The sequence below is a fragment of the Megascapheus bottae genome, chromosome 2 (genome assembly GCF_031878675.1).
Source record: "Megascapheus bottae isolate mThoBot1 chromosome 2, mThoBot2.hap1, whole genome shotgun sequence".
Taxonomy (NCBI): domain Eukaryota; kingdom Metazoa; phylum Chordata; class Mammalia; order Rodentia; family Geomyidae; genus Megascapheus; species Megascapheus bottae.
The window spans coordinates 28340929-28363640 of NC_143510.1; the positions used below are offsets into that span (position 1 = coordinate 28340929).

The 22712-nt window shown below is 41.1% G+C and overlaps 1 long non-coding RNA gene across 1 annotated transcript; it reads left to right on the plus strand.

The window, feature by feature from the left end:
• The first annotated feature begins 2464 nt into the window (after nucleotides 1–2464).
• Nucleotides 2465–13387, plus strand: LOC150066626 (uncharacterized). The gene is made up of 3 exons (XR_016539221.1): nucleotides 2465–2549; nucleotides 8235–8336; nucleotides 13183–13387. It is a non-coding gene; the product is annotated as an uncharacterized LOC150066626 (long non-coding RNA).
• Nucleotides 13388–22712: the final 9325 nt, after the last annotated feature.

Consider the following 22712-nt stretch of genomic DNA (forward strand, 5'->3'; position numbering starts at 1 on the left):
CCAAATGGAGGATAGACTTTCTCTCCAAGTCTCAGCTCCTCTGTTCTGAAGTAGTAGGAGGTGGAAGCTGTGTCAGATAGACTCCAGAGTCCTGTTTTAGCCATAAAGTGCTACAACACCCCAGATCCATGAAATGGAATCTAGTCAGGTGTCACTTAACAATGGAGATACATTCTGAGAACATGTCCTTTGTCCTTAGCTGGTTTTGACATGGTGCAATCAACCTGGAGTATATTTACATACTTCTAGATGGTACAGGATGGTCAGTTGGCATGGAAAGATGCAGTAAACACAAGATATACGAGGCTGCTGTTGGTATAACAGCATACTGATTACAGTAAACAGAAACACATGCACACATACATATGTTTCTGTGTTTTCTATAATGCGTACATTAATCCATATTATATATTCTCATATAGGTAGGTACGTATATTCATTACATGAAGTGTGACATAATAAGATCATAAATCAGTAGCAGTCACTTGTCATCATCACCAACAATTATAGTGTGTTGTAGGTTATTTTCGTGTGTTGTACTTTTTCTTTTTTTTTTTACCAGTCCTGGACTTGAGCTCAGGGCCTAAGCACTATCCTTGGACTTTCTCAAGGCTAGAGCTCTATTACTTGAGCCTTAGCACCACTTCCGGTTTTTTTCTATGTATATGGTACTGAGGAGTCCAAGTTGGGTCTTCGTGTATGCTAGGCAGGCATTCTATCTCTAGGCCAAACTCCCGGCCAAGTGCTGTACTTTTAAATGCTATCAGCAGAGTAGGCCTGTTTGCAATAGCATACATATGAGAAATGCCATGTTCTAGGGCATTCAATGACTACAACTTTTCTAGGCAACAGGGACTGTGAACTCCATTGCAAATATATGGGACCAGCATTATATATGCAGCCTGATATTGACTGTACACTAACATGCAGCACCTGAGTATAATCTCTAAGCAATCTAACCTGTACATAAAGACAGAAATACTTGTGCTACCCTATGAATGATATTTCATGTGCTTTCTGTTGACCACTGTGCTTTTCACATGTTTTCATCTTCCCACGGAGAAGTGTTTCCTGTTAACAGCCACTCATTTTTGGTTTTGACAGGTTGTCATTTATTTGATTTGACTTCTTCCATCACCCAGCACTCTCTCAGTCCAACTGCCATGTCTGTCTAGGGATGTGAGTTAATCTACTTATAGTCCTCAACCACCCTCTGTGGGACTGACCTTTCAATGTGATCTTTAAAGTGATTTCCATTATTTTTGAAAGAGGTCAAGTTTCATAAGCCACATCTCAAGGTTCCTAACCCTTATATCCATCCATCCATCCATCTATCCATCCATCCATCCATCCATCCATCCATCCATCCATCCATCCATCCAAATGTATATGTGTATAAGATCAGAATAGTGTTAGTTTGTTCCCCTCCTGAGATGTAGCTGGAAGACCATAGGCTGTGTCTACACCAGCCAAACAGATGACATCACACAGATCTCAACCAAATGACTAACACTCAGTGAGGTGATGGCTTCATTCAAAGGGTGTGAGGTTGCAATGAACAAGGGCCAAGATTTCCACAGACGCTGTGAAGGGATGGAATGGAGCTTACAACTCCAGGGCCTGGGGATTGTTGTAATCCAAGGTGGAAATATGAGTGATCCTATAACACATGCAGGAAGAAGGGTATGAAAGAGCTTTTACATGATATATTTTTCAAGAGAACCGTAATTTTAGCTTATTTTTTAAATGTATGTCATTGTTTACATTTTTCTGCAAAAATAGTATGTATGCCTACTATTTTATTACACGTAGTATACTATTTATACCTACAAAAATATATGTATGCCCTTTTGAATTCAGCCTTAGTCTATAGGACTCTGATCCTTTGATGGAGTCCCATCAGTTTATATCTCCCTGATGAACTTCTTCTGCAGTCCTTGCACGTTCGGGTTATCAGCAGAAATTTACCACATACTTCTGCTGGTCTCTATGCAAGATAGTTGTGTAAGTCCATTTTCTGTTTCCATATACAAAAATACCACAGGTCTCATGAACTTGAAAGAGAACAGGTTTACTATTGTTTATATTTGTAGACGTTCATGGGCAAAAAGCCTTACGTGTTCAGGCCTTCTTGTTGACAGATTCTCTGGTTGGTGGAAGACACATAAGGCCAGATAGAGGGAGCATGTGTGTATGTTCTTGGCTCCCTCCCCTTTTAGAGCTTCTAGTATTCAATCACAGAAAACCTTCCTGGTGCTCTTATCTAATCCTAATTACTTTCCAAAGACCTTTAAATGTCGTGCTTTCCTTTAAATACCATAGTAGGATTTAGTTTTACACGCTTATCACTGTACACTGGGGATTAGATTTCAAAATTACTATTTAGAGGGAGAAAACATAGCTAAACTATCATAATAGCTAGGTTCCAAATTCTGTGACTTAATCTTCAGATTCTTTTAGCATTGGAGGGTTGACATATGAAACACTTAGAGAGAAGGGAAAAAACAGAATCCCATCCAAGGACCTTCATTTCTTTCAGAGCAAATGAGGTAATTATATAAGAAACATTTAGTTCAAAAACCAGCATGCTGGCTATGTACAGGAGAAATCATATTCAGTATTGGAAAGTTCTGGGTTTCATTTCCTTAAGCAGTCAGGCAATGTCCAGTTACCCTGGAATTCTAAAGAAGGTTAACTCTTTAATTTGGAGGACAGATTTTGCCTTTAGGCCAGTGGATGATAGCCAGTAAGTATCTGTAGTAAAGCAGAACAGAATGAGAGGCAATGGGGGTAGGAATAGACTTTAATAAAACAGATGTACTTGGCCTCACTAGAAGGGGCCACTAATCCTCTTAAAGAAATAGTAACTATTGCAGGCACATGCTTGTAATCCTAGCAACTCAGAAGGCTAAGATCTGAGGAAGCCAGCCTGGGCAGAAAATTTGAGAGGCTCTTTTCTCCCATTAACTAACATGAGAGCTGGAAGTGTAGGTGGGGCTCAAGTGGTGGAGTGCCAGCCTTGAGTAGAAAAAGTTAAAGCAAGAACATGAAACCCTGAGTTCAAGCCCCAGTACTGGCCTAAAGCCTACAAAGGAAGCCAAGATTGAGTATATCAGACAAAACACAGCTGAAGACTGCTAATTTGCCACTACAGGTTTTAGATCCTTTGTCTAAAATGTTTCCAACCAGAACTGTTTCAGAACTGGGAGGTTTTAGGATTTTTAGAATGTCTGCTTAGCCAGCCTTGTACATTCAGCTATGACTAAATGTAGCATACAGAAAGTCAGACATAGTCACTGCTCTTGGTGAGCTGAGAAATCCATTTGAGGCTGGAAACAATGCACAAGAATGAATAAGCATAGACTACAAGTGCATGGGTGATGAGTACCAGGCAAGGAAGAGAAAGTGACCAAAGGCTGGAAGAGGAAGCTGTTTGCAGCAGAGGATCAGGAGAGGTCTCCCTGTGGAGGTGATAGGATTAGAATGAATTGAGGAATTGAGCCATTGGGTCTGATCTGGAGAGACTGAGTAGCACTTGCAAAGGCATGAAGGCTATCCAGATGCAGTCTGGGATGAACTGGCTTCCAGCTGGCAACAAGGACTCTGTTTTTTTTTTCTATTCATTTTGGAAATACATGAAGGCCCACAGGTCCTGTTCTCAAGGAAGTTGTCCTCTGGCTAGTAATTGGCACACTGGTGGAGGTTAGAGGAGAAAGGCAAAGAGAAAAAGAGGCTGTTATGGTACAGAGTGAGCTGTGCTGCCAGGGTAGAACCCCAGAGGAGAGGGTGACCACAGAGGATAAATGAAGATGGTGTATGAGAGTGATTTTAAGCAGAGATTTTGGCATAAACTGTTGCTGGTTTGTAGGGGTAGAGGGTACTAAGAACATAATATCTATGTGCTCTATAATTTGAATAGTAAGTCCTTGCCCTGATGCTTACTAACTTGAAACATCGACATCCTTCCTTGCCAGTCTGTGCCTCTGCGTTTCATTTATGTAGAGGGAAGTCAGTGGTACCATATATATTGGGTTAGATGAGAAATCAAGCAGTTGGTAAGGGCAAAGGCTTAGCTAAGTACTCAGTAAACATATAGAAAGCTCTTATATTATTTAGTATTATCTGGCTATCGGAGTCTAAAAGTAATAAATGGCTTTTGGATAATTCCACTGCTTACACTCATTCTCCACCCCCCCCCAAAAAATGCCCTCCTTCTTATTTTGGAACTTTTGCTTGGTATATTCATTGTATTAAAATCATAACAACTATTATGTCATTTTATATCACAAAGAATATCTCAAAGCCTCAGAGATTGGATAAACATAAACTTGGAAAAAAATACCTATGTTTGATTTTTGATAAACTAAAACCAAAAAAGGAAGTGCTCTGCTATTTGTCCAAGTCAGGTTGAGTCATGAGCTGGCTGGCTAAAGGTCTGTAATGCAGAAAAGGAATCACATGTGTAAATGATTCCAGGCTCTAGCTCTCCTTGCCTAGTTTTACTGTTGGAAATAACAATTACCTCTGAAACCAGAAGAGAATTAACCTCTCAAACCAAAAGAGAAGAATCAACCCACAGATGGGCAGAAATTCTTGGGCGTTCCTCTGAAAAATGGAAACACTTTGCTGGCAAGCTCATTGTGCATATTTGCCATTCTGTGGCTCTGTCCCAGTTGGGCCAACTTCTGCTCTTGGCTGTTTGAACATATTCTGGCAGCTTGGAGGTGTAATTTCTCCACATGCAGCGTGCCTGCTGCACCCATAGGACGAATTGTGCAATTTCAGGTGAGCACTGCTTTCTCCCTAGCAGGGCAAGAGTGATAGCCCTCTTCCCTCTTGCCTCCCCTACAGGCCCCAATCTGAAAATTGACAGACAGAGTGAATGGAGTGCAGAGATGGGATGTGTGAGATGGAGAGACAAAGGAGGACAGGAAGAAGAGTGTGAAGTAGCACTGACTGCCCAGGCAGAGGCCAGATACCTGTATGAAGAATTAGGATCAGTTTTCATTTACCTAAGGCTTTATTTCTTCATGCACTCACTTGGAAACATTACTTCTAAGTGAAGTTCTGGATGCCAATTATAGTCAGAGAGGTGGGGCCGGAAGTACAGGGACAGGAGAAAGTTAGCTGTGAATTTTATTAGGAACATCTTTCATGGGGGTAGGGCAGACACAGTCAGGAGGCCACAATATCCATGGAATTCAACAGCAGTGTGAAAGCAAGGCTTATTTCTTGGACCTGGTGAGGGAAAAAATTGAAAGCAGGGAGAATAGCATGGGAAAAGCCTCTGGGCCAAACAGGAGGGTATCTGAGTACAAGAAGAGCTAAATAGCACTAGTGGCTTCCCTACCTTACTAATTAGAGTGCTGACCACGACTCTGACATGGTCTTTGTTCCTTATCAGTCCATGAAAACGCTTGTCAGAATCTGGGGTATTTTACAGGAGGAAATCAATTTTAAGAGGTTAAATGATTTTTCTACAGTTACATAACTTGTGTACGGTAGTATGGAAATTGAAATCCAGGTGTGCATTTTTTTCCAGTTGATCTCTAAGCTGTTAGTGTATAGTATTTCTATAAAATACCTCACTGCTCTTTCTTTTTAAAGATTTTCACACTCTGTGTACACTTCCACTCCAGATTTCACATAAAAATGTGAACTATTTCCTGCAGAATACAAGAAAGCCAAGAGAATATAAATAATAATTCACTTTAGCCAAATGGTGAGAAGCCATGCAGATGTCCATGAATGGATGAATAGATAAACAAAAATTGTAGCTTTCTAACTGAATATTACTCAGACTTTAAACAGAAAGGTATTCTGATCCATGCTAGTATGTATGCGACCTTTGAGTATTTCATATGAAGTGTAATAAATTAGTTACAAAAAGATGAGTAATTCATGAATTCTACTTCTGTGAAGAATACAGGGTAGGTAAATGTAGAAGAAAGATAATTGCAAGGGACCAGAGGAGAGAGAAAGTGAGAGAAGAAAAAGATGGAAACAGACATGGGTGCTTGCTTGGTAGGTAGTAGCTTGTTTCAGTTTTCTACTATGAAAAGATTTTAGCAGACTGGTGTGCAGCTATGTAAAGAACTTCACAGAAATGTGACCAATAGTTCAATCTTTCTGAACTGTACAATTTGAAATGGTAAAGATTGTCATTTTTTGTTATGTGTATTTTAGAACAGTTAAAAGGAGAAAGTAGAAAGGGAAAAAGAAAACCAACTGTTATTTTATCTAGAAATAATCACTACTTAAAAAAAACCCATCAGCATGTCTAGGCTTCCAGATTTATTCAATATAAATGATAAATAGGCATCTTTCTTCTTCTCCACAAAATCAGATCTCATGAGACATTCAGTAGGTCGGTCTGCTTATTTTCCCATATTTATTTCCAGGTGAGTAAATAGGGAGTCATATCATTCCTAAGAAAGACATAGTGATTCTCACTAATCAATACCAAGACATGTACCATGGCTTCTAATTATAAACATCATCATAATCAGCACCCTTAGGCTGATAGCCTCATTAGATTATTTCCTTGAGGAGCATTTCCAAATTAGAACTGCTGTCTTGAAGTTTTTTTTCTTTCCAATTTTTGAGAACTGCCTAAAACTATTGTCAAGTTGCCCTTTGGAAAAATCATTGTGGAGTGTGTTAGATCCTCTCCAACCATTGTCCACCTGTCTGGATAGGTGTTTGATTTCCATTCTGCCATATACTAGTGCTATAATCTTGAACAAGGAGCCTTTAGTCACCTCAGACAAACATGGAGATGACATGGAACCCATCTGCCATTCCTTGCTGCTGCTGCTGCTGCTGCTGCTGCTGCTGCTGCTCCTCCTCCTCCTCCTCCTCCTCCTCCTCCTCCTCCTCCTCCTCTTCCTCCTCCTCCTCCTCCTAACTCACCCTGGGAGCAAGTCATGCTATAGGAGTAAGCAATGGGCAAGGGTTTTTAAGGAAGTCTTAGATGTAAGAGAGAAAATTATTTCTGTTTCTCTTCTCTCTTATCCCCCTGTTGAACATCAGTTTGAGTAAAGCTTATTTCTGGCATCTGAGGGAAACTGAAGCAAGGAGCACATACTGAGGACAGACTCCTCTGCCTTTTTCTCATTTGTTTCCAGTGTGTAAGCCTTTTGATCCTGCCTTTAAATACTTTACCATTCAGAACAAAAAGTGCCCAGCTGCACAAACCAGCAAGCATCTCAGTGGGCATAGAGCGTTCATTATTTCCTGCTATCTCATGGGGCCAGACAGCCTGTGCCACTACAATAGCTAGATTTTTTTCTGATCAATCTGAAATGAGTAGCAGGCCCAGGAAGGGCATTCTTGAGCCAGCCCTTTTCCTCTCATAATGAAGTTCATGATCCAAGCAGACAGGCAGTGCAAATCCACCTTGGGGAGGCAGCTCGTGGAGTCTGCCAGTAACCAGCCAGAAAGGCAAAGCGTTGTCTCTTCCTACTTGAAGAATTGCGCTGCAGGTGGGCTGGGGCTGTTATGGTCCTAGGATCTTCATGTGGCATCTCAGCAGTCCCTCGGGGAAGTTATCCTTTCAATCAATTTTCTTCTTTTGAAAAACATTTTGATCTCAGGTTAATTTTTTCCCCCATCAGAAACCATCCTAAAGTTGTTGACTCAGATTAAAAACAATGCCAAGGAGGAAGGGGATCCTGTCTGCTCATTTAATGGGGTCTTTTTATCCTTAAAGAGCCTCAAAGCTTTTTAGAGGTCAGTATGTTTCAGAAATCCTAACACTTGAGAGACACAAAACATCTCTAAATCCAGAGAGTTGTGTAGCTGAAGACATATGGTAGTTTACTTACATTCTGTCTCTTTTCTCCTTCTATCCCTATCACTTTGGTTTCCTGTATATCAGACATTGGGTCAAGTACCTCTTTGCTTTATCTCCATGCATCTTGCCAATCACCAATGTCATGGAAGAATAGCATCTGTTTATCACCCATCGGTGGGCTCTTTGTTGCCCTGAATAGGGTAATGAGTAGAAAAGTTACACTGGAGAAGCTAAGAGATTCCTCCACACATGGGGCTGGGGAGGGGAGAGTCTTAAAGGAAGAAATGTGGTGCACATGGGCTAATATGTTTGGATATAGGAACTCTCGAATAGCTATAGTAAAGAAACTTTGGCAAAAGGGAGACAAGTCTATGAAACTCTTTTAGAAGGTATTTGCCAGGTTATAAAATCTAAATCCTCCTTGCTTTCTCTCACACAGAAATTCAGTAACCAAAGAGCTTCCATTTTCAGTGTTGAGTGAAGAAGCTCATGAAGACCAGCCAGAAGTTAGTGCATACACCTCCATGTTCCCCTCCCACAGGTAAGGAGTCCACCCACATGGGGATCTGGTACTTTCTCCAGGCCAGGATTTTAATAACTGAGACAGGAGACTGCCTATGAGGTTTCTGCACCAGATCACACACCCAGGTCTGAGGAAGTAGCTGACTGCATCCCTTTGGGTCCGTGCTCCTGCTTCCTTCCTCCTTCTTTGTGCTGATGAAACAGCCCAGTTGTGTGCAGTTTGGCTGAGAAAAATCTCATTGCCTTCCAAGTGGCTGCTTTGTTGTTTCTGTTACACAAACATCTGAAAAATCAGCATTTCCTATTCAGCATTGAGCCAAAATTGACTGCTGCCTCCGTGTAATAAAAATGGCATGTTTTGTTCCTCTCTTCTAATTGGGAAACAGAAAGTCTCAATAGACAGTAGGAATGTGTTTATTGATCCAGCTTCATCCAGAAACTGGACTGCATCATAGGGAATAAATGGAGAGAGAGGGATGACTTTCAAATACCTTACAAATGCTCCGTAGCAGTCTTAGGGAACAGTAGACTCTGAATTGCTGTAAGATCTCTTGTGATAGAGTAAATGAAGGTAGAATGTACCGTGTTACCATGTTGTAATAATCTATTTTCCTGAATCAACTAACTTCCTCACTTGCCTGTCTTCTCATGCTGCTTTCGGAATGTGCTCATTCCCCAAATGCAGAATGAACAAAGCTCTGGTGAATGCAGGAACATGACTTGCCTGTGCTTATGTGGGGAAAACAGATTCTTCTTCATCGATGTCTCCAAAGAAGCAGCGGCAGAGATCAGTGATCTGGGAGAGCACATATCGAATGTAACTTCCCTTACCCTATCTTGCTCTCTTTTATTCTCGCTCTGCTCAGCCTACCTACTGGTCATTGTCCACTCGACTTCCACTAGGTTGGACTTGGCCTTCAGAACTCCTCTGGGGCCCCTAGATCATTTCCCATCACGGAATGAGCTTGCCCAGGCTCATGAGCACGCTGCTAACAAGTGCATGGAACTGCGTTCGAGCCGCTGGCAAAACCTACTGCTGATTCCATCTGGCAACCTGTGGAAAGCACAGGGCACCTGCTGTTCACTTGGAGCCAGGCCTTGGGAGCTTGCTGGCTTCCCTCATTGGTTACAGCTGCCTTTTTATTCACTGTGCCTGGCACCATCAAGTCGCCTCTTTTGTGGCAGTACAACTTGCAGACATCCCCTGGGGCTTTCCTTCTTCCAGCTGCAGAACAGTCACAGCAAGATTACATCCTTGCTCCAACCTGGAACATGGACAACCTTGGCTGACCTTGAACTTCAGAGCCACTCTCAAGGGGATTCTTCCCCCTTCTGACACTGTCACTCCTAATGACAATAGAGGGGAGTGCATTTTCCAAGGAAATGACAACAAATAAAAATAATATGGGCAGGAGGACCTTGAGATCTGCAGATGTCAGTTCCATTCCCCAATCTGCTGCTTAGCACCAGCACATCACCCCAGCTCCCCTTCCCTTCTTCAGCCTCCATAGCAATGATAAGGATTTGTAAAACTTGAGGCAAAGCTAACTGGTAAAGCTAGAAATGATCTCAAACAGAGAGCCTGACATACACCACATATTAAAACATTCCTTCCACGGACCCTTACCTCTAGTTTCAGATCATTGAGCAGTTGTTTGGCTTTCTCTGAATGTTTAAAGAACTGAAAGATAGAGATCTGTTTGTGTGTGTCAATGGAGGTTCAGTGTAGACAGAGATTTGGTGCTCAGTCTTGTCATGGCTTAAGCACCAAGCTGGAAAGTGGATGATGCAGTAGTGCATCCTGTTATTTAGTTGAAGAAACTGCAGGAGTTATTCCCTCCTTGAACACTTGTTTGTTAAACTTGTCATTTAAAATAGGATGTAAAAATCGATGTTAATAAATTCTTTAATAAAAAATAGAAAAATACAAAAAATATTTATTCAGCTTTAAAAAATATGATTGCGTGCGTGTGTGTGTGTGTGTGTGTGTGTGTGTGTGTGTGTGTCTAGATAGTGAACTTGAACTCAGGTACTTGAACTCTCTGCTTTCTTGCTCATAGCTGATACTCTACTATTTGAGCCATGCCTCCACTCTAGCATTGTGCTGGTTAATTAAAGATGGAATCTCATAAACTTCACTGCCTGGGCTGATTTGGGATTGAAATCCTGAGATCTCAGCCTTCTGAGTAGCTAGGATTACAGGTGTAATCCACCAGTACCCCACACCTCATTGTATTTTATTAAGTTAAAGAATGTACATATAATAAATTTTCCACTTTTGTAACTTATACAAATCATTAATATTAGGGACATTCTCAGTGTTGTATAACCATCCCTACTATAATTTTTCTAAAACTTTCTCATTACTCAAAAGAAAGTCTCTGAATTCATTAAACACTCTCCATTCTCCTACTTACAGCATTTGGTAACAGTTATTTTTCTTTGGTCTTCATGAATTTGTCAACTTTAGATATTTCACATAACTGGAATCATATTTATCCTTTTGTCTCTGTCTATTTTTACTCAGCATTTTTTTCTCAAGGGCACACATTCATTTGACATGTTTCAGAACTTCCTTTCTTTCTATGGTTGAGCAACATATCACTGATTTTTGTCTAGCCATTCATTTATTGATTAACACATGGGTTGTTTCTGTTTTTTGGTCATAATGAATAATATTGCAATAAACTGGCATATGAATGACTATCAATGTTTGAATTCCAACTTCCCACTATTTTAGATGTATACGCATTAGTGGAATTGTAGTAGTTGTATGTTTAGCTTTCTAAGAAAACACCAACTTTTCCCCACAGTGGTTGAACCATTTTATATTCTGCTAACAGTACAGAGATGTTCCAATTTTCCCACATTCAGGTCAATAACTCTTATTGTCTGTCTTTTAAAAAATTTTACCCATCATAATGAAATGATATCCACTAATGGTTTTCACTTGTTTCTCCTAATCTAATGATGTTGAATATCTTTTTACATGTTTAGTGTCCATTTGTCTACTCAAGTCTTTTGGCTGTGTTTTTAAAGTGAATTGCTTTTTACTGTAGTACTAGAAAAGTTATAGATAGATAGATAGATAGATAGATAGATAGATAGATAGGGATATATAAATATAGAGACTGCATTTTTAACTGCTGCCAGACATAGGATTTGCAATCATTTTATATGAATCATTTTATATGAACCATTATGTATGAATCTCCTGTTTTTTTTATTCTGTAACTTAGTTACAATTAATTATGCATGTGGTTCAGAGACCACAACCTTCTCTCTGTCATGTCTGTCCTTCAAAATTTCAGAGCTGGAAATTTCCATTTGGAATCATGCTTCCCGGGACATGAGATATTAGAATTATTTTTTTCTCCAAGTGTCAGCCTAGCCTGCTCAGGCCTAGCCTTAAAGAACCACAGGCTCATAAAATAACCTCTAATATCTGCTTTATTCCCTCTTTTCAATAGTAGAAGCACAGAGTGCAAGGAGTTAATGGAATAGATTTCTAATTGGCTGTTATCCACATAACAAAACAGCCTTGTGGGAGAGGGAGGAACGATGAAGGTGCGATCATGGGCCAAAAGACAGCCAGTGTTTAAACAGAAGTTGATCTATAAATTCATGTTCCAAAATCCCAGACGAGGCTATCTTATAGTCTGAAAAATAATTTATTCGCAATCATTCAGCAGATGTTCCCTAACCTTTATTCTTGTAAGAGAATGCCGGCTTAGGCTTCTCTGGGAAATTTTTGAAGGCCAGAAAGAAAGGTGACAGGATATGGAGCAGTTCTGTTCCTGACAGTGCCCCCTACCTTCCCCTTCAAGCGCTTTGGTACCTGGGGAGGAAATGGTCAGACCTATGAAGAAGAGAAAAACAAATAAAAAATTAAGTCCCCACTTCTAACTATTTAAAATGGGATAGACTGATAACTAAAGTAGAATATATAAACTCTCTTGGATATGGTCAAGATATGCCAGAGAAATGCAAAGCTGTGTTTTGGGGGTCCCTGAGGATAACCCTTACATAGAAGGGCATGGGCCCTTCTGCTCTAACAGATAGCAGAGAAAAATGGCATGGCTCAGCCACTCTTCAGCCAAGGCAGGAACTCAGTCTTTCTCAAGTCTTTCTCATTTTAGAGCTTCAAAGCACCAGCTAAAAGCAACTAGGCAATCCAATGTCCAGGAGGCAAAATCAAGACTCTCTTGGTTGTATACTAAAAAGGTAATTCTGCTTAGCCTGGGACCTTCAGGGCTACTGCTCTGGCGTCTGTTGCTGGAGGAAGCATCTGGACAAAAATAGTCAAAGGCCATTTGTAGGGAAAAAAATCTTTATTTAATACATGTAGAAAGAGAAGAAATTTGAATGTTTACCTGACAGGCCATTTGGTGATGCTATGGTATACTAGTACCCACCATCACTTCCTGCACAGTACATAAATTAATAAATAAATATATTTATGTGAGTGATATATATGCATATAGAGATATATTTCTATCTAGATACATCTGTCTATGCATCTATATATATCCATGTAGATAGACTTAGTTACATGTTTTTCTATCAATCTATGTACTTATATATGTATGTATGTATGTATGTATGCATCTATCTGTCTATCTATCTATCTAACTATCTATCTATCTATCTGAAAGAGAGAGAGACAGAGACGGAGACAGAAATGAGATGGCAACAGAAAAGAGAGATGTTAGATCTTGGCCCCTTGGCCAATGTGCTTCCAGCCTCTTTGCCCAAATGTGATACTAGGGGCTGCCAGCAGGATAGGCTCTGAGTGCCAGGTGCCAGGAAAGGCAGCATGCTGTATTTTTTGTTTGTTTGTTTGTTTTCCTCCTCTGTCTTGCCAGATGCCGTGAAGGGAGCTCTCTCCCTTAGCCCATCAACAATCAACACTGATAGAGTATCTCTGGCAAAGGTGGCTGGCAAAGCTTCCCAACCCTGTCTCAAGCACCGGACTTTATGGAGAGACCTAATTCCCTTGTTATGGAGTTAAGTTTTGACAATCAACAGATGGAGAAAAATGAGAACAAAATGTACTTTTCAACATTAAAAAAAAACCACCAAAATGGGCCATATTGCTTTCATTGTCTCTGGAGGAATCTTTCTGGTCTATGGATTGACAGTTGGAAGACATTTAAGATGCTGTTCTCCTTATCAGAATAAAAAATAAACAGGACTAATAAAATCCTCATGCATAAATAGACTGAGGTTCAAGGGAACACATCCTCACTCTGTTCCTGCTTACTCCATCCTCTGGCATTAGGGCTCAGAAAGTGGGTGGAATAGGAGAGCCCAGGTATGTGTTCTATAGGCATTACGATCATTCACAACTGCCCTCCCAGAGCTGGTGAAAGCACAGCTCCTCATTATGGCCCCTACCCTGTGGCAAGTACCAGGTCCCTCTGCTAGCAAGTAAAGGCTACCACCCTACCTCTGAAGCCACAGTGCCACTTCTGGTTTTCTAGTTGCCTGGGCTGGCTTCGAACCATGATCCTCAGATCTTAGCCTTCTGAATAGTGAGGATTATAGGCATGAGCCACCAGCATCCAGCTTCTATTATTCCTTTATTGTATACTTTGTGCAAGTTATGTAACTTCTCCATGCTTTGATTTTTTTTGTGCTTTGGCAATGTGAACCAATAGTGAAAGATCAGAATCAATGCTTGGGTCTGTATTCTTTATTTAAAGGCTGCTCAAGCCTAAGAAAAATGAACTTCCTCGCTTTGAGTGAGATGTTTCTGATCCCTTCTATGGGGGACATGAAAAAACCCATTTTGTAGGAAGCCTTGGATGTGCTGAACTGAAGAAGGTTTCAAGAATGACCTGTGGGGGGGGAAAAAAAAAGAATGACCTGTGGACAGTGGTACTCACTAGATACTATGCTGAAAATGAACTACACAACTTGTTAGTGGGGATGGGAGAGAAAAACTGGTCCAGGGAAGGGGTGACACTGTCTAAAAAGAAATGTACTCTTTACCTGACTTCTGTAACTGTAAACTTTCTATACAACACCTTTATAATAATAATTTTAAAATATTTTAAAGAATAGAAGATATCTTGACCATTCCAAAAAGAAATAATAATGTCCTGCAAAAAAAGACGGACCTCCATGCTAATTGCTTGCCTTTGTCTCAGCCTCCTTGACCCTCTGTTTTTATCTCTTCCTCTCTTCCTATCCTCTAGTCATTCCTGATTTCCTGTAGGTCTTGCAACAGGCTAAGGTTTCTCTTGCTGAAGAGAGATCCTGGTTCTATATGCAAGTCCACCCTTCCCCCATCACACTCAAGGAAATTTCCCATGTAGCCCATAAAGAAGATCAGGGACTCCAGGTATCATGCATCCGTTTTCCTTTATACCATATGCCCACCATTTTAATATTTTATCAATGAAGTAGCTCATGTTCAATGTTTGAATGTCAACTTCCTCCTTTCCTTCTGTATTCTCAGCATTGAGTAAATTGCACACTTTGGGCACTTACTGACTGAGAGTCGAATAAGTGAATAGAAAATGCACACAGTTCCCTGGAGCTGGCTGTCATTTGGCAGACCTTCCACCTACCTGCCTAAGAATGGTAACAACTGAGTTATCATGGGGCTAAAGCTCAACTCCATTTGGATTTTTTTTTCAAAGACATTAATAATGGCAGTACTTCAACAGTGGAAACAGGGATCTGATGCAATTGATACCCCAGTAGGATATGCAGATATTTGTGAACCTGAGGCTGACAAGAGATAGTCTGATATCTAAGGAAGTCCTGGGGCAGAGTATCTAAGAGTGAGAGCTTTTTAGTCAGTCATAAGTTTCACTGAAACTATTTCAGCCTCCTTAGTCTGTGCCTGGACTCTGCTCCTATGTATAAACCCTCCATACAGTTCTCATGAAGATAAAACCACATATGCAAAGTTTGGAATACTGAATGAATCCTCCACATGCTTTGCTTGTACTTTGGACTTTCCGGTTTTATTATTTTAGACATGGTAGCTCAATTCTCAGGAAAAAACAACCTTGCTTTTCTAAATTCTCATGTCATTGAATGTATCAGGTTCCACAGCCTGAGTGGATCTGAAATCAACAGAGCCATTTAAATGCATATATGCTTCTTGACTGATGTTAATCCAAGCGTTTATGATTGCTTAAGGTATGTTTACACTAGCCACTGAGAAAAATGTTCAGTGCATGAGGTAAATTTGAAAGGACTCACTGCGGTATCCAAAACCATATAAAAATTCAGCAAGGCCACACATTGTGTACTCACCTAATAATGCCCCAGCTACTAAGCAGACAACAGCAGGAGGATCACTAGTTCAAGGCCAGGCTCTATAACATTGTGAGACCGGGTGCAAAATAGAAGTTTAGAAAGTGTTGGTGATGTAGCTCAGTGATAGAGCACTCACTTAGCATGTGCACGCAAGACCCTGGGCTCAATCCCTACTACCGTAGGAAAAATTAAAAAACAAAACAAAAACAAAGAATCCACCATGTTGTATATATAGTGCCTCTTCTGATCATTGTGTGTGTCTTTGTACAGAGTTTCCTTCCAAGGATGCACAAAGGCAAGTAAATCCTGACTAAAGACCAGATGTTTCAAACTATACAGCACTGTTTTCTTCTGGGCTGGCATCAACAGTTCTTCAGTCCATTATGGAGGAAATTATTATCCAGCTTCATTTTCCCAACTTTCTAATGATGTGGATTCAGCCCCCAGAGGAGAACCCACCAGTCTCTGCCATCGTAGGAATGGTGCCAGCGCCATTCTTGTTTAGGAGTGGAGTCTGCATGGTAGCTGCTTGTGTTCTCACTGACTAATTGTACCCCAGAATCACTGGAGCCAAAACAATGTCTGGATGGTGCCTAGGAAGACAAATGATCACAGGAGTTGCAAGCATTCCATACTGGCCTGCTCTTGGTGGTGCATACTAAGCAAAGTTTTTGATTAATTGCTCCACAGGCCACATTTATGTGTGGATTAAATGGTGTGGCTGGGGGCCCTTTTGATAGAAATATTACTAAGCTTTTCCAAACTCATTTATTCCAACAATACGTACTGTCAATTATGTCCAAAGATTTTTCTCAACGCTGATTACTCCAGAATGACCAATATAAGTCACATGTCTTCTCCCAATGGGATTATGTTCTAAGGGAGAGTTGGAAATAATATATGAATTAAATGAACAAATCAGAAAACTAAATCCCAGTATGGCACATGCTAAGCATTCCACGAAACTAGAGGACACGATGAAGGGTGGAGAAGCAAGTTCAAAGGCTCTAATGTAAAAAAACCACTCTGCCTTGAAAGAAAGAAACCAAAAGACAATCATTGTTGGTGGTGTACAAGGAGCCAAGAGTAAGACATGTGGGGTGAGAGCAGGTCAATCCTTATAGGGCTGGTTCAAGAGTCTGCACTTGATCTTGAATGTAGGAAATACACTGTGGGCTTTAAATAAAGGTATACATAGTCTGCTTGAGGTTTTTTTTGTTGTTGTTATTGTATTTTTTTCCAGTATGGGGGATTGAACTCAAGGCTTTTAACTCTTACTAGGCTTTTCTTCCTCCTCCTCCTCCTCCTTTCTTCTTTCTTCTTCTTCTTCTTCTCCTCCTCCTTCTTCTTCTGCTAGTGCTTTGACACAAGTCACAGCTCAACTTCTGGCTTTTTGTTGAATAATTGGAGATGAGTCTCCCCGACTTTCCTGGCTGGGCTAGCTTCAAAGGGCCATTCTTAGACGGCAGCCTCCTGAGTAGCTAGGATGAAAAGAATAATCCACAGATGCCCAGTTGCTTAGAATTCTTAATGAATCACTCAGATGGCTGCAATATCCTGAAAAGGGGAACTCAGACCTGTTTCTTAATCACCCACCCTCTTTAAGGAATGACATTATTTTTCCTTTGGCTTGGAAATCATTACTAGTGCTTTAGTATTATTAGGTCACTATAAAGACCACATGCTTTATTCAGGAGACTGAGATCTGAGGATCTTAGTTCAAAGCCAGACTGGGAAGAAAAATCCATGAGACCCTTATCTCTAATTAGCCAACTGAAAAACAAGACATGGTTCAAAAAGTGGTAGAGCACTAACCTTGAGCAAAAAACGCTCAAGGACAGTACCTAGACCCAGAGTTAAAGTTCCAAAATTAAACCATCACCACAACAAAAGACCATATGCTTACACAAATGCTTTCAAATCTGCTGGGCTCTCAGACTAGCTTTAGAAGCATGTTTGACTTTCCATTGTTGGAAAGGCATCATGGAGGCAGAATGCCTTTGCATTCCAGTGGGAATGAGAGGAATTTCTTGCAAAGCTTCAAGTATAAAAAATACTATGAGCAAAGAAAGGAAGGTCTACCTAAAATAAATGGTACCTGCACATATATTTCTCAGCTTTTCATACTCATGGCTATTAGTCAAATGGATCAAACAAACAGGACACTCTTTCTCTGGAGCCTAGGACAGACTAGCCAGAAAGCCAAGTGGTTTAGTCCCACCCCCAGCCACCCACAAGAATGGTTTCTTGTCAGAATGTTTCTTAATGGGAGCTTCTCAGAAAAGGAATCAGATGCTTAGTAACTAGCATGCTAGATATCTAGAGGCTTTTCTTCCTGGTCCATCAATGTGCAGAGCACATAGCAGATGCACTCTATGCATCTGTGGAAGGGGGGTTATTTTCATTCTACAGAACACATACACTGCATATAGCAGTTTTTACTTTGGCAGGAACTGCCAGCCAAGGCATTCACCCTTGTAATAACTGGGAAAACAGAATCCAGATCCCACCTGTGGGATGGGAAATACCTGAGGAGTCTCAGAGGATGCAGACAAAGGGGAAGTAAATAGTCTATAATTGGAGCTCAAGGCTAGACTTCAGGCTTATAACTATAGGGAAGTATGAGTGTTCATTGAGATCAAGGTGGAATCTTCCAAATAGGTGACAAGATGGCTAGTAGAAGAAAGATACTTTGGAGATTAAGATGTTAGAAGATGAGAGTCAAGGACATGTAGTTTATCACATGAAAGGTCTCTTTGAGGTAAGAAGGAATGGTCAAAGACAGGCACATAATAGTGACATGAGGAGTAGAGACTATTCCAACACATTGACACAAGTCTTAAAGGACCATAGCCGCTCCTCCTGGGTTGGTCCTTCTGTTATCGTTCTCTCTAAGTGACAGTGAACTCCTTTAGGGCAAGGACAGTGCACTCCTTCCTCATCCCTGAAATGTGGTAAACTATCTATAGCTTTTTGATATTATAAACAAAATATTACTACAATTTCCATCTGATGTACTTCACAATTACCACCTTTCTGCCCAAGCCCAGCATAGAGATGTCCTGGCCAGATTTTTTTCATGTGTTTACCCTTCTAGTACTTTCATTGGCATTTATAGTCATAGTTATTCTGAATTTAGTTAAATGAATATCCAGGTGTTGGTGGCTCATACTATAATTCTAGCTACGCAGGAGGCTGAGGTTGGAGGATTGTGGTTCAGGGCCAGCCCAGGCACTAAAGACCTTGAGACTCTTATGTCCAATTAACTACTAGAAAAACCTAGAAAAAAAAAACAAAAAAACGAGACAAGGTAGAATGTCATTCTTAGCCTCTGAATGTGACGTTTTTCAGCCCACTTAAGAGTGATACTGTGAGAGAAAATGTATGTTGTTAAGATAAAAGTGCAATGAGCATAGAGGTAGGAAGACATCGGATACATTACAAGGTCCCCTATAATTGTTCTTACCAGTTGCACCCTTAATGAGAGTATGCATTCAGTTAGGATGGAAGGAGGTCTGCGGGAGTCCATAGAACTGATGATGCTGAGAGTGAGTCTTGAGTTGTCTTCGATGAAAACAGTGGGGGAAGATTCAGGGAAAGTGAGGGAAGACTGAGCTATCCCTGGCTGTTCACTGACCATTAATTGAGAGATGTCCTCTTATAGCAGTTGAAAGTCAGGGTTCATCTTGAGTTAATAAAGCTTTCCAAGGGGCCGAGAGGAGATGAAAGATCCACAAAGATCAGCTCTGACTGGTGCCAGTCTTAATCAACTCACTTGTTCATCACAGAAAGGCTGCTCTCTCTCTCTCTCTCTCTCTCTCTCTCTCTCTCTCTCTCTCTCTCTCTCTCTCTCTCTCTCTCTCTCTCTCATAAATTCTGCTATGTAAACATTCAGCTAAATCCAAGAGGCATCAGAAGACCAAGAAATGGTGAAATACCCAGTACAAGAAAGATTCTTAGACCTTCTCTTATATCCTGGGACCAGTGTAATTTCACATTGATAGGACTCCCAGCCTATGGTTCTTTTGGCTATTTCCCAAAGTGTTCACAAATAGCTAACTGAGATCATCATCAGCTATAGAAAATCTACCAAATACAGGAAATATGCTTATTTTCTTCTCCATGTTCTTATTCGTGTTATTCTCCCCTTTATTTTTTTGTACTAGGGCTTAAACTCAGAGCCTGAAGACTATCTCTTAACTTTTTCACTCAAGGCTAATGATTATACCAATTGAGCCACAGCTCTACTTCTGGCTTTTTGGTAGTTTCTTGGATTTAAGTGTTTCAGGGACTTCCCTGCCTGGAATGGCAGGGAGTACAGGCATGAGCCACTGATGTGCAGCTTATAACTTTTAAAATTGTCCTCTAGTAGTTGTTTTATGTAATCATATCAGTATGGGTACAATACATTTTGACCAGTCACTTTTTCTGTGAACAAACATTCATTGACCGATGTTATGGAAGCATTACTACTGTAAGATACTTCCTGACCCCTGAAGGAGAAAATAGAATCAATGGACATACCCACAATTATAACAGTGACTTGAAAGTAGAGAGGAGTGGTTTCTATTTTCTTTTTTTTTTTTTCATTTTGATTCTAGACAGTGTTGGGGTTTTTAGACCCCTGACTAGCAGGAAGGGCAAAGAGAACACGCCCCGACTAAACCAAGACCTAGAAAGGTTAGGGCTGGCTGGCCACCTTCACCCAGCCCTCCCTTCTCCAGAGGGAAGACACAGACAAACAGGGAGAATGTCACAGCAGACTCCTTTAATGGGAAGATACCAGGGGCTAAAGTAAGATGCAGGATTGTCTATTAACATAAAAGTAGGTAGGACAGGGGGAGGTAGGTGAGGTCAGAGAGGGCTGCGGGGCCAATCCATGGGTTCAAGGTAGCCTTATTTTACATCACAAACCACAGCCAAACCTCCCAACCAGGAGATAGGCAGGTTGGATCTCCAAAACCAGGAAGTGAGCACTGGGCCATGAGGTAGGCCTTTTACCCTTGATGTGACGTGCCCCACATCTCCTCCCTTTTGTTTTATTAAGCAAGTATTTTCCTTACTCAAGAAGTGTGCCTGTCTTAGGTTGTTCCCCTCTAGAGGTCTTACCCGTCATTGACTACCACTCTAGCACTTCAGGCAATTTACCTGTAGGGTTGGCAGACCCAAACGGAGGTTTGAAATAAGGGGGATGGCCAACGTCAGCAAAGGAAACCCTTCTGTACACCTGCACATCCTGGTAAGGGCCGGGGTCAACCTCACAGAGTTCCCAGTCTGCCATTTCATAGCACAGCATATTGTTGCCAGACCACCATTAGCTGAACAGCTTTCCCTGATCCTGCTTTCTAAGACACTGAAGGAGCTTATTGATTACACAAGATCTGAATGTGAATTCATAACCAAGGGGCCCGCCCACAAAGGAGAAGGCAAGGGAGCCAACCATAGTCCAGTCCATAGATAGTTTGTATCGAGTTCATTTTGGAGGCATTTGGGAACCTCCTGTAGCCTTTTAAAGCAGATCAAGGCCTCGACTATTCGGAAGACTCCTGCAGTCAGGAAATCAAGTTGAGATTGTAGGTAGCGTCTTTGTGGGCGGCGTGGATAATGATGCTCACGATGAGGAGAAGGAAGGTGACCGAGGATTCCAACCACAGCTAAGCAGGGTGTCCGGTATGGTCTCCTTATTCCTGTGAATGAAGGGGAGAAAGCATACCTCAAGAGGGGGTACTCTTGGGTAATTAATTTTTTGTTTGCTGACAATATTTTAAATCTCTAGCCGGTACCCAAATTGGGTTTTGTTCTCCCACCAGGAAGACACATCCAAATCCTCTCCCCCCATTAATGAGGGGATCAGGGCCTCTCCATGATCCAGTAAGAGGATCTCTTCAACGGACTTCAACCTTTAAATAAGGTGTCTGATTAGACCAATGTCTCTGAAAGGCAGTCAAAGGCTGGTCCTTGGAAAAATTTAAAATATTTAATGTAAGCATAGCTGTCCTCAATTGATCATGGGGGTTGTCTCCCCCTTTTTGTTTTATTAAAACAAGGCCCATTATCCGTTTTTACCTGTAGGGGTAAACCCAAGATAACAAAACATTGTAAAGAAAGGCTTTCAGTGTGTCAGGCTCTTTTACTGGAATGTGCAGTAGCCCAACAAGCATGTGAATGAGTATCTATAGACGTAATTTCCCAAAGTGTGCTTAGTGGGTTACATCAGTCTGCCAGATAACGTTAGGTTTAAGGCCCCAGGGATTGACCTCAGGGGATTGTAGAGGTGGGACTTGTAAAAATGGTATGCACAATTTACATGTCCTCACGATGTTTTTTTTTAAGTCTTTTATAGGGACCAGGGGGAATCTTTGATGCATCTCTCTCCAATTTAAGTGACTCAGTTCACGTGGCAGGGATCTGACTTGAATCATTAGGGGACAAGTTTGTTTCAATTATGAATTTATCCATTGTTTTAGATGCTGACAATTTAACCTTGAACATGTTTACTCACACCCATTCACACACACACATTCATAAAGATCTTAAAGCATGCAAAATTAATATCAGCTGTACATTTTAAGAGGATTCACGTACACACTCACACAAACCACAAGGATCCATATTTAGGATGGTTATCAATTTTACCATAATACTTTTTGCAGATGAAAGTTGGGTGGGAGTCTTAAACCTAGGAGAACTAAGACTGAAGTCTACATCCTGCCACCCACTGTCTCTAGACTGTCACTACTAAGCCTGCAGCTGCTTTGTCTGGCCTAAGCTCATCTCCACTGCAGCAGAGTGGGAAGGGCCATACCAGGCCCTAGACCAACCCCAGGTGGGGATGAAATTTTTGTAAATACAGAGACGCAGAGACTTTTAAGAAACTCCTAAACTTCTGATGGCATGCCTGGCCTTAAACTACCAGAGTAATGGAAAGACCGTGGGGGCCTGGAATAATTCAGGGGGTGCCTCCCCTACGGAATTTTCCATTTCTTGGTAGCTGGCCAGCGGAGGCCATCCTAACCTACTCTCAAACAGAACCAGACATTGACTTACAACAGAAAATGGGACTCAATCGGACATTTAACACAACAACACGAACTCAGATGAACGCTCTCACCAAACAACT